Source organism: Aotus nancymaae, unplaced genomic scaffold, assembly GCF_030222135.1.
Source record: "Aotus nancymaae isolate 86718 unplaced genomic scaffold, 86718_ANA_hifiasm-v0.15.2.pri h1tg000040l, whole genome shotgun sequence".
In the NCBI taxonomy this organism is placed as follows: Eukaryota; Metazoa; Chordata; class Mammalia; order Primates; family Aotidae; genus Aotus; species Aotus nancymaae.
The window spans coordinates 112,400,814-112,411,254 of NW_026988454.1; positions in this window are offsets into that span (position 1 = coordinate 112,400,814).

The window sequence follows — 10,441 nt, forward strand, 5'->3', positions numbered from 1 at the left end:
GCTTCCAAATGGAATTGTGGAGACTTTCACACTTTGATTTTGTAAAAGGGAAGACAAGGTAAGATAGTACCTACTCTTGTCAAAAACTTTCTGGGCAGTATTACTCCAAAGTAAGACATTACTTTCTCGTTTTAATGTCTGTAATTCCACAGGTTATATCCAATTTTAATCATGTTATATTCTCCTTACTAACTATATCACCTACAAAGTTTAAAGAAACATAACATTATTTGGTAAAAAAAAAAAAAAAAAAAAAAAAAAGAATAAAATTGATTGAAGAGGAAAAGTGAAAATAATATGGCAGTTTGGGGCACATAATTTGTTTTCTGGATCATCAAAATCTACCTTAAGTTATAGAAAATTGTGTCTCTGAATGCATATGTGGAAAAGCTTTATTTTCTAAAAAAATTATATTAGTAAAAAAAATTAAGTCCGAGTCTTGACATTTGAGCTAGTCTTGACAGAAGATAATAAAGAAATTGAAACTCAAGATAATTCTGTAGGAGTTTCTTATTTGATTTCAGGAACAGAACTAACATATCAAAAGCTGTATACTGTAATACAGTGTTACATAGATAAAGGATAAATATTTTTTAAAATAAATTTTACCTTACTTCATTGTAAGGAACAGAGTTCTCTGTTCTATCACAAAATAAAATTGTATGGAAAAAGTAGAACTTGAAACATATGAATAAAAGTTGAATACATTCAGAATGGGAAAGAGTAATAGAGTAGAATAATAGAAATCTTAGTGAAAAGAGAGAATAGCAAATTGCAAGATATTCAGAAAAAAAACAAAACAAAACAAAACAAAAAAACTTGTTTCCCACAATGCAGCAAGAGTTGAGAATATAAATTATGTGAAATAGAGGGTAAAAATATAGAAGTCAGAACTTCTAACATAAAACTCACTGAGAGCTCAGAAGAGAAAAATGAAAAAAATAGGTAAGTGGTGGCAGTTAAAGTAACAATGACTGTGAATATTTCAAAACAGATCCACCAAGCAGAATATGCAAAAATTATTCCATGCTTACTCATTTTAATGTAGTAGTAAATTATTGGAGATAAAATATTGAAAAAAGTCATAAAGATGGTATATTTCACCTACCAATGAGTTATAATTAGTAGAGCATAATTCTCGACAAGACAAGGGAACCAAAATATAGGAAGACAATATCTAGTAATTCATGAAAGAAAATAGCTGCCAACCTATAAACATGTATCAACCTACCATTGTGTATCTGGTAATATTATCATTTAAGAAGAACCAAATGGAAATACAGATTAATAAAACATGAAGGTTTACCACCAACAGAACTTTACTAATGTGAATTCTAAATGTTGTACTTAAAAAAGAAAAATAATTTTTGTATATGGTGATAAATAGGGGTCAAGTTTTATTCTTCTGCATATAGATAGCCAGTTATCACAGCACCACTTAATAAATAGGGAGTCTTTTGCCCATTGCTTAGTTTTGTTGAGTTTGTGGAAGATCAGATGATTGTATGTGTGCAGCTTTATTCCTGGTTTCTCTAGGGGTTAAAGTACCATTCAATCCAGCAACCCCGTTACTTGGTATATATTTAAAGGAAAATAAACTGTTCTACCAAAGGATTACATATACCCATAAGTTCATCACAGCACTATTCACAATAGCAAAAATATGGAATCAACCCAGATGCCCATCAACAATAGATTTGATTTAAAAAATGTAATACGGCCGGGCGCGGTGGCTCACGCCTGTAATCCCAGCACTTTGGGATGCCGAGGCGGGTGGATCACGAGGTCAAGAGATCGAGACCATCCTGGTCAACATGGTGAAACCCCATCTCTACTAAAAATACAAAAAATTAGCTGGACACAGTGGCAGGTGCCTGTAATCCCAGCTACTCAGGAGGCTGAGGCAGGAGAATTGCCTGAACCCAGGAGGCGGAGGTTGCGGTGAGCCGAGATCGCGCCATTGCACTCCAGCCTGGGTAACAAGAGCGAAACTCCGTCTCAAAAAAAAAAAAAAAAAAGTAATACATAATGTTCCATGGAATATTATGCATTTGTAAAAAGGATGAAATGATATTATTTCCAGCAACATGGATGTAGTTGGGTGTCATTAAACTAAAAGAACTAACGCAAAAACAGAAAACAAAATACCACATGTTCTCACTTAAAAGTGGAAGCTAAACATTGCGTACACATGGACATAAAGACGGAAACAGTAGACACTGGCTACTAGAGGGGTGGAGGGGAGGAAGGCAAGGGCTGAAAAACAACTTATTGGATGCTATGCTTACTACCTAGATGACAAGTTCAATCATACCCCAAACCCCAGTGTCACGCAATGTACCTTTGTAACAAACCACACATGTACCATCTGATTCTAAAATAAAATCTGAAAAAGATAAATAGTAATTGCAGAAATTTGGTTTAAGATTTGTAAGGAAATATAGAACAAATAAAATTTTAACATTATAATCCAAAAGTTGATATAAAAATGATAGTAGATTAGTTGTTGACTTTAAGAATTATTCAATTATTAGACAAAATTACTTGGAAGTATACATAGGGTGTGAAGATGTTGTTGAACTGTTCTAAAATCCTTTTACTAACTATTCAGGAGCACATTGTGATATTAAGACTTTAAAATTAAATCTGCATGTTAACAATAATAATTAAAAGAGGCAGAATACATACATAATAGAGAACAGTATACAAAGTATTATATTAATTTATATCTGTAATAAGCAACACATTGATAAACCAGAAATAATAAAGTCGTTGGGCCCCAAGTGATTGATTGAATGAAATGAGATAAACATAATTAACAGAAAGATGGACTTTCACTGAGCATTTACTTTTTAATATAGCTTTTCTTTCTAGATATGTTAATATTTTAAAAATTTGAAACATGAAATTAAATCAACATGAATGACAAATAATTCTAAACTTGGATTTAATAAAATAAATATTAAAATATTTTATTAACATAATCATTACCTCAAATGCTCATTTTTTAATCTTGAGAACATTTGAAATTTACTCTTAATTTTGAAATGTATGATACATTAGATACATTTAAATAAGGTTAACATAAGATAACATTTTTGATAATTTGTTAGAATAGCAGTAGAAAACCAATAGAGGGTTGCCTCAGCTACATCTGTACTTATTATTATTTTTATTCATAACATTATTCATCTATGCATTCATTTTGTTTGATTAGTCTTAACAGTCTTAAATTTTATTATTGTCATCAAATAACCAAGATTTCATATTATAGTTTTTCTTATTCTTCTTATTATTATTATACTTTAACTTCTGGGATACATGTGCAGAAAGTGCAGGTTTGTTACATTGGTATACATGTGCCATGGTGGTTTGCTGCACCTATCAACCCGTCATCTACATTAGATATTTCAAAATGTATTTCTCCTAAATGTATTTCTCCTAATTCTATCCCATCCTTAATACCCACCCTCCAACAGGTCCCAGTGTGTGATGTTCCCCTCCCTGTGTTCATGTGTTCTTGTTACTCATTCAATGTAAGAAGTTGATACTGGCACAGTACAATTGGTGTATTGGTACAGTGCATCAATTTCTGGATGCACACTATCTCCCAATATTGAATCAAGAATTCAATATATTCTTGGTTCAATATTGGGAGATAGTGTGCATCCAGGAATTGATCCATTTCCTCTAGATTTTCTAATTTGAGGGCACTGAGTTCATGGTAGTCTCTCAGGATCTTTTGTCTTTCTGTGGGATCAGTAGTAATATTGCCTTTGTCATTTCTGATTGTGTTACTTGAATTGTCTCTTCATTTTTCTTTTTTATCTAACTAGGGGGTATATCAATTTTGTTTATTATTTTGAAAAGCCAAGTCTTGGTTTTTTGCATGGATTTCTGTCTCAATTTCTATCAGCTTTTCTCTAATTTTAGTTGTTTCTTTTATTCTGCTAGCTTATAAACTGGTTTCTTTGTTTTTTTCTAGTTCCTTTAGGTGCAAATTAGATTGTTAATTTGAGATATTTCTAATTTCCTGATGAAGGCATTTACTGCTATAAACTTTCCTCTTAGCTTTCCTTTAGCTACATCCCAGAACTTTCGGTAAATTGTGTTTCTATTTTCATTAATTTCAGAGATTTTAAAAATTTCCTGTCCTTATTTTGATGTTCACCCAAGAATTATTCAGGATTAGGTCTTTTAATTTTTAAGTATTTGTGTAGTTTGGGGAGATCTTCTTGATATTGATTTCTGTCTTTATTATACTGTGGTTCAGAGTGTGCTTGGTATGATTTCAGTGTTTTTAAATTTATTGAGAATTGCTTTATGACTTAGCATGTGGTCAATCTTATAATATGTTCTGTGTGCAGATGAGAAGAATGCATATTCTGTGGTGACTAGGTGAGGTGTTCTATAGATGTCTGTAGGTCCAATTGGGCAAGTGTCATGTTTGAGTCCAGAGTGTCTTTGTTAGTTTTTTGCCTCTATGATCTATCTAATGCTGCCAGTGGGATGTCGACCACCCACTATTATTGTGTGGCTGTCTAAATCTTGTCATAGGTCAAGAACAACTTGTTTTATGAATGTGGTTGCTACAATATTGCATTCATACATATTCAGGACCATTCAGTCTTCTTTCTGAATTGTACCATTTATTATTAGGTAATACCCTTTGTTTTTCTTAATTGTAAAACATTTAAAGCCCATTTTATCTAATATAAGAATAGTGACTCCTGCTCTTTTATTTTTTTCAGTTGTATAATAGATCTTTCTTCAATCCTTTCCTTTGAACCTGTGGGTATCATTACATGTGAGAGTACTCTCTTGAAGATGGTAGGTGATTGGGTCTTGCCTTTTTATCTAGCTTGCCAGTCTATATCTTTTAGGAGGGATATTTAGCCCATTTACATTCAGGGTTAGTATTGATATGTGAGATTTTGATCCTGTCATCCTGTTGTTAGTTAATTTTTATGTAGACTTTGTAGTTGCTTTATAATGTCTGTGGCTGTGTGTTTACGTGAGTATTTCTGAGTATTTGTGTGAGCAGGTGTCATTTTTTGATTTCAGGTTTAGCATTCCCTTAAGGACATCTTGCAAAAACTGTTCTAGTTGTTATGAATTCCCTCAGCAACTGCTTATCTGAGAATAATATTATTTCTCCCTCACTTCTGAAGTTTAGTTTTATGGAGTATGAAATTTTTGGTTGAAATTTTTTTCTTTAAGGATTCTGAAAATGGCCCCCATTTCTTCTGGCTTGTAAGGTTTTTGCTGAGAGGTCTGCTGCCAGTCTGATTGGGTCCCCTCGGTTTGTGACTTTACCACTCTCTGTAGCTGCCTTTAGGATGTTTTCTTTTGCATTGACCTTGGTGAATCTGATGAACATGTGCCTTGACGATAGTCATCTTATATGCAATCCATATGAGATTCTTGTATTCCTTGAATTTGCATGTCAACCTCTCCAGTGGGATTAGGGAAATTTTCATGGATTATATCATCAAATATACTTATCAAGTTGCTTATTCTCTCTCCTTGTCTCTCAGGGATGTTAAGAAGTCATAGATTTCTTCTCTACATAATCCTGTATTTCTTGAAGATTTTGTTCATTTTTAAAAATTATTTTTTTCTTTACTTTTGTCTGACAAATGATTTGAAGAACTGGCTTTTGAGCTTGAGATTCTTTCCTCAGTGTTGTCTATTTTGCTGTTAATATTGCCAATTGCGTTATGAAATTCTTGTAAATTTTTCAGCTCAAGAAGTTCAGTTTAGGTCTTTCTTAAAATAGCTATTTCATCTTTCAGGTCTTGAATTATTTTACTGAATTGTTCTGATTACTTGGATGGTGCTTCATCTTTTCATTTGCATCCCCATGAGCTTTCTTGCCATCTAGATTCTTAACTCCATGTCTGTTATTTCAGCCATTTGAGCCTGGTTAAGAACCATTACTGGGGAGCTAATGGGCTCTTTTGGAGTTAAGGGGAACTGGCTATTTGTTTTTTGTTGTTGCTGTTGCTGTTGTTTTGTTTTTTATACTTTAAGTTGTGGGGTACATGTGCAGAACATGCAGGTTTGTTACATAGGTATACACATGCCATGGTGGTTTCCTGCATCCATTCCCTGGCCCCCATCATCTACATTAGGTATTTCTCCTAATGTTAGCCATCCCCAATCCCCCCATCCCATGCTATCCCTCCCCTAGCCCTCTCAGCCCCCAACAGGCCCTGGTGTGTGATGTTCCCCTCCCTGTGTCCATGTGTTCTCATTGTTCAAAACCCACTTATGAGTGAGAACATGCGGTGTCTGGTTTTCTGTTCTTGTGTCAGTTTGATGAGAATGATGGTTTCCAGTGTCATCCATGTCCCTGCAAAGGACATGAACTCATCCTTTTTTATGGTTGCATGTGTTCCATGGTGTATATGTGCCACATTTACTTCAGCCAGTCTATCACTGATGAGCATTTGGGTTGGTTCCAAGTCTTTGCTATTGTAAACAGTGCCACAATAAAACATACATCCCAGAGGAGGTAAAATGTAAGCTTTGGAAAATAATGTAAAGTTAGCCAACCAAAGAAGAAGCATAGTTAGTGTTGAAAATATTTCATACATAGCATGTTCCATATGCTTAAAGAAATGTACATGAGCTGAGCAGAGTGGCTTACGTCTAATCCAAGCAGCTGGAGATGCTGAGGTGGGAGGATCACTTGAGGTCAGGAGTTTGAGACCAGCCTAGGAACACAGTGAGACTATATCTCTAAAAAAATGTAAATTTAGCCAGGCATGATTGTGTGTGCCAGTAATGCTAGCTACTCTGGAGGCTGAGGAAGGAGGATAGGTTGAGCCCAGAAGTTGGCCACTGAAGTGAGTCATGATGATGCCACTGTGCTCCAGCCTTAGCAACAGAACAAGACCTTGATCCTAAAAAATACAAAAATGTAAAACAGTACAGTCAATGCAGAAAACAATAGGTACTTTAACATGGCTGACACATAGATTATGCATTTGGAACCTGTAGGAAATAAGAGAGAAAAATTAGAATTAAGGTATGTTTGGGAGTTTAGATATTTCTTATAGATAATAATGGATAGCTTTTCTGGGAATATAAACAAGAAATTTAATGATCAAACAGGATTTTAATACAATCCATCTAGCAGTTTGAAGAATTCATTGGAGTGTATTGAGAGAAAAACCCAGAAATATAAATTCTGGTCATAAAGACTGCTCCTTAAATTCAGGAATAATGAGCACCATGACAAACACAGAAACGCTGGGAAAGAGGATAGGATGAATTTAAAGTCATATGGAAAGAACCTATTTCGCGATGTATTAGTTTCTTCAGGCTACCACAAAAGTACCATAATCTGGCTGGGTTAAAACAACAAACACTTATTCTCTAAAAGTTCTGGAAGCTACAAGTCTAAAATCAAGATATCAGCAAGGCTATGCTTGCTGTGAAGCTTCCAGAGGTAAAATACTCAGAATCTACCATATTCACACATTTCCAGCATGCCATAAAATAATATTAACTATAGTCACTATGCTAACATTAAAAAAAAAAAACAAAAAACTAGTGGAGTTTCAAGATGGCCAGGAGATTCAGCACAGAATTGCTGCTCCCACCAGAGGGATCAGGATTTCCACTGAACCAGCATAGTTTGAACAGATTTTCACTGAGAAAATACAGAATATGGACAGAGAAAAGTAGCAGGTGCTGAGGTTGAGGCGAATAAGCTGGGGACTCCACATGGGGTACATGAACACTAGGGCTAGTTCCCACCTCAAATAGCTTCTAGGGTAGGGGTGAGAGACTACCCACTCTCACCTTGGACCTCTGGGATCCTGTCTGCCAGGGATTCCACACCCACATGAGGTTTGAGCTGACAGGAGAATCTTCCCAGAGATTAGACAGAGATGGGGCTTCAGCAGGCATGAAGCCAGACTTTTTATGGGAGAGCTCCAGTTGAGCTTTGCTATGGATGCCCATCCCAGGGCTCCGTGTCACTCTGGGAGGCTCTGTCCCTAGCTAACCACAAGAATGGGAGATAGCAGAGCCAGCTTCTCCATGGGAATGGGCCTGTAGGTCCTGCAGCCACCCCGTTCCCCTCCCCCTCCCATCCCCCGCCCCAGGCCCACCAGTCCCTCCCAGGGCTCCTGCCTGGCCACCCTACAGAAATATAGACACAGCACATGCTCCACTGCCCGGCCTGGGTGCTTTGTTTCAACTGAATGCGTTTTGCCAGCCTAGAACCCTTCGGATCCCACAAAACACCTGGAACCCAAACCTGAGAGTTCAGAGGAGGGAGGAGCCGCAAGCAAGTCTTGGTGTTTCAGGGCTGCAGCTTGCAGCTAAGGAGTGCCTGGGATGTCTATCAAGCACTGGAGCCAGGGAGTAGCTCACATGCGCAAAAACTAAGACGGGTGAGTTATGCAGGTTGGCCGGCTGAATATCTCGGCGTCTCAGTTGTATTAAACTAAGGTGAATCAAATGCTTAGTCTTGAATCAATTATGATGTCAGTGAATTCCACGCACCATTTTACTCATAGTAATCATCCATGAATCAGAGTAGATTTATTTATACTCAAGATAATCTAATACACAATAGGGTGTTTTATAATGGCTTCTAATTGGAGGCAACCATCAATGTCAATTATACCATCCATCAATGACCAGAATATATGTTTTTATTGGGCAGTAAACAGTTCCTAACTTTTATAGTTCTAATATTTTATATAATGTAATTAATATTCAGTTTTCCACAGTTGTTTGTTTACTACCCTATTATAAATTGCAGAGCATATTTTATTATAGATAAATTTTTTCATTGCTATCATTTCTATAAATTAGTTGCTTTGGAAGCACCTATGTATGATAGTGTTTTTATTTTGGTTTCGTCCAAATTGCATAGGCAATTACTTTATACAAACATAATATTAAAAATCTTTTTCTCAAATATATTACTGATATTTTTTAAATCATGTATTTAGATACATTTCATTGTTTCACATCATCACAGATTGTCATCTAATTTCTTGTTGATGCTAAGCAAAATGAGAATTTTTTTGTCATAGAATGTAAGAATTGCAAAGAATTACTAAGCCCATAGATCATCTTATCCAATTTCCCACATGTTAAAGTATTATAAATAAAAATATATTTTTGTCAGATTAAAATTTCTTCTATTTTCACTGATTTGGACTTATACTAATCTTCTCAACTTTTACCCTAAACTGTTATTATAAAAACAAATGTCTAAACACAGATTTTATACTCTTCACCAAAATTAATTCAAAATGGATCAGATTACTACACCATATAGCCTAGCCTAGGTGTTTAGTAGGCTATTCCATCTAGGTTTCTGTAACTCTATAATGTTTGCACAATTATGAAATTGCCTAATGACTCATTTCTCAGAATGTATCCCTGTCATTAAGAGATGTATGACTGTATGTGTATATATGTATATATGTAAATATGCACACATACAAACATTTATGGAAATTGGCTCATGACATTATGGAGACTGAGAAGTTCCATCATATGCCTTCTGCAAACTAGAGAACTAAGAAAGCTAGGGCTGGAACTTAGTCCAAGTCTGAAGGCCTGTGAAGTAGGTGGGGTGAGTACTGGTGTAAGTTCCAGAGTTCAAAGCCCTAGAATCAGGAACTCCAGTGTCCCAGGGCAGGAGAAGATGGATACCCCAGCTTATGAAGAGTGACAGAAAATTAACCCTTCTCTGCTTTTTCGTTCTACCTGGGCTCTTAAGGATTGGATGCTTCCGCCTCACATTGGTGAGGACAGAACTTCTTTACTCATTTTGCTAATTCAAACACCAATCTTTGCTGGAAACAATCTCATAGACACAGCCAGAAATAATGTTCACCAACTGTTTGAACATTCTTTACTAGTCAAGTTGACACACAAACCTAACCATTATACTAAAATGTGAAATCAATAACTGAACTCTGAGTTTTAGAGTTCAATTATATTTGTTGAAAAAATGTTACATGGTGACATAAAGAAATTGTCTTCCTCCTATCAACTAATGCTGCATTTTCCATTTTTTTTTCTCTCCCAGAAAGGAAATATAGATAAATCAATTCCTCATTTTGATTTAATTCAAAAGTTTTTCTTTGTATTTTATAATATGAAGCATTTGTTGTAAAGGATGACAGTTACTAGGGAAATAAGTTCATATCTCTTGATTTTAGTTTTCTCACCAGTAATATGAGTATATTTCATTAGAAATTGTAAGCAGCCTTAAATTCCTTATTAATATATGCTGCAGATTCTATGATTCTGAAACATTTTTCTTAGGTATTATAGAATGAGTGAGTTAGGTTTCCTAGACTAATATGTGGCCCCTTTCAGCAGCATTAGCATTCAATTATCTTGTTAGAAAAGCAAGTTTTGGTCCCTATTCCAGACCTACTAAATCAGAAATACTGGGAAT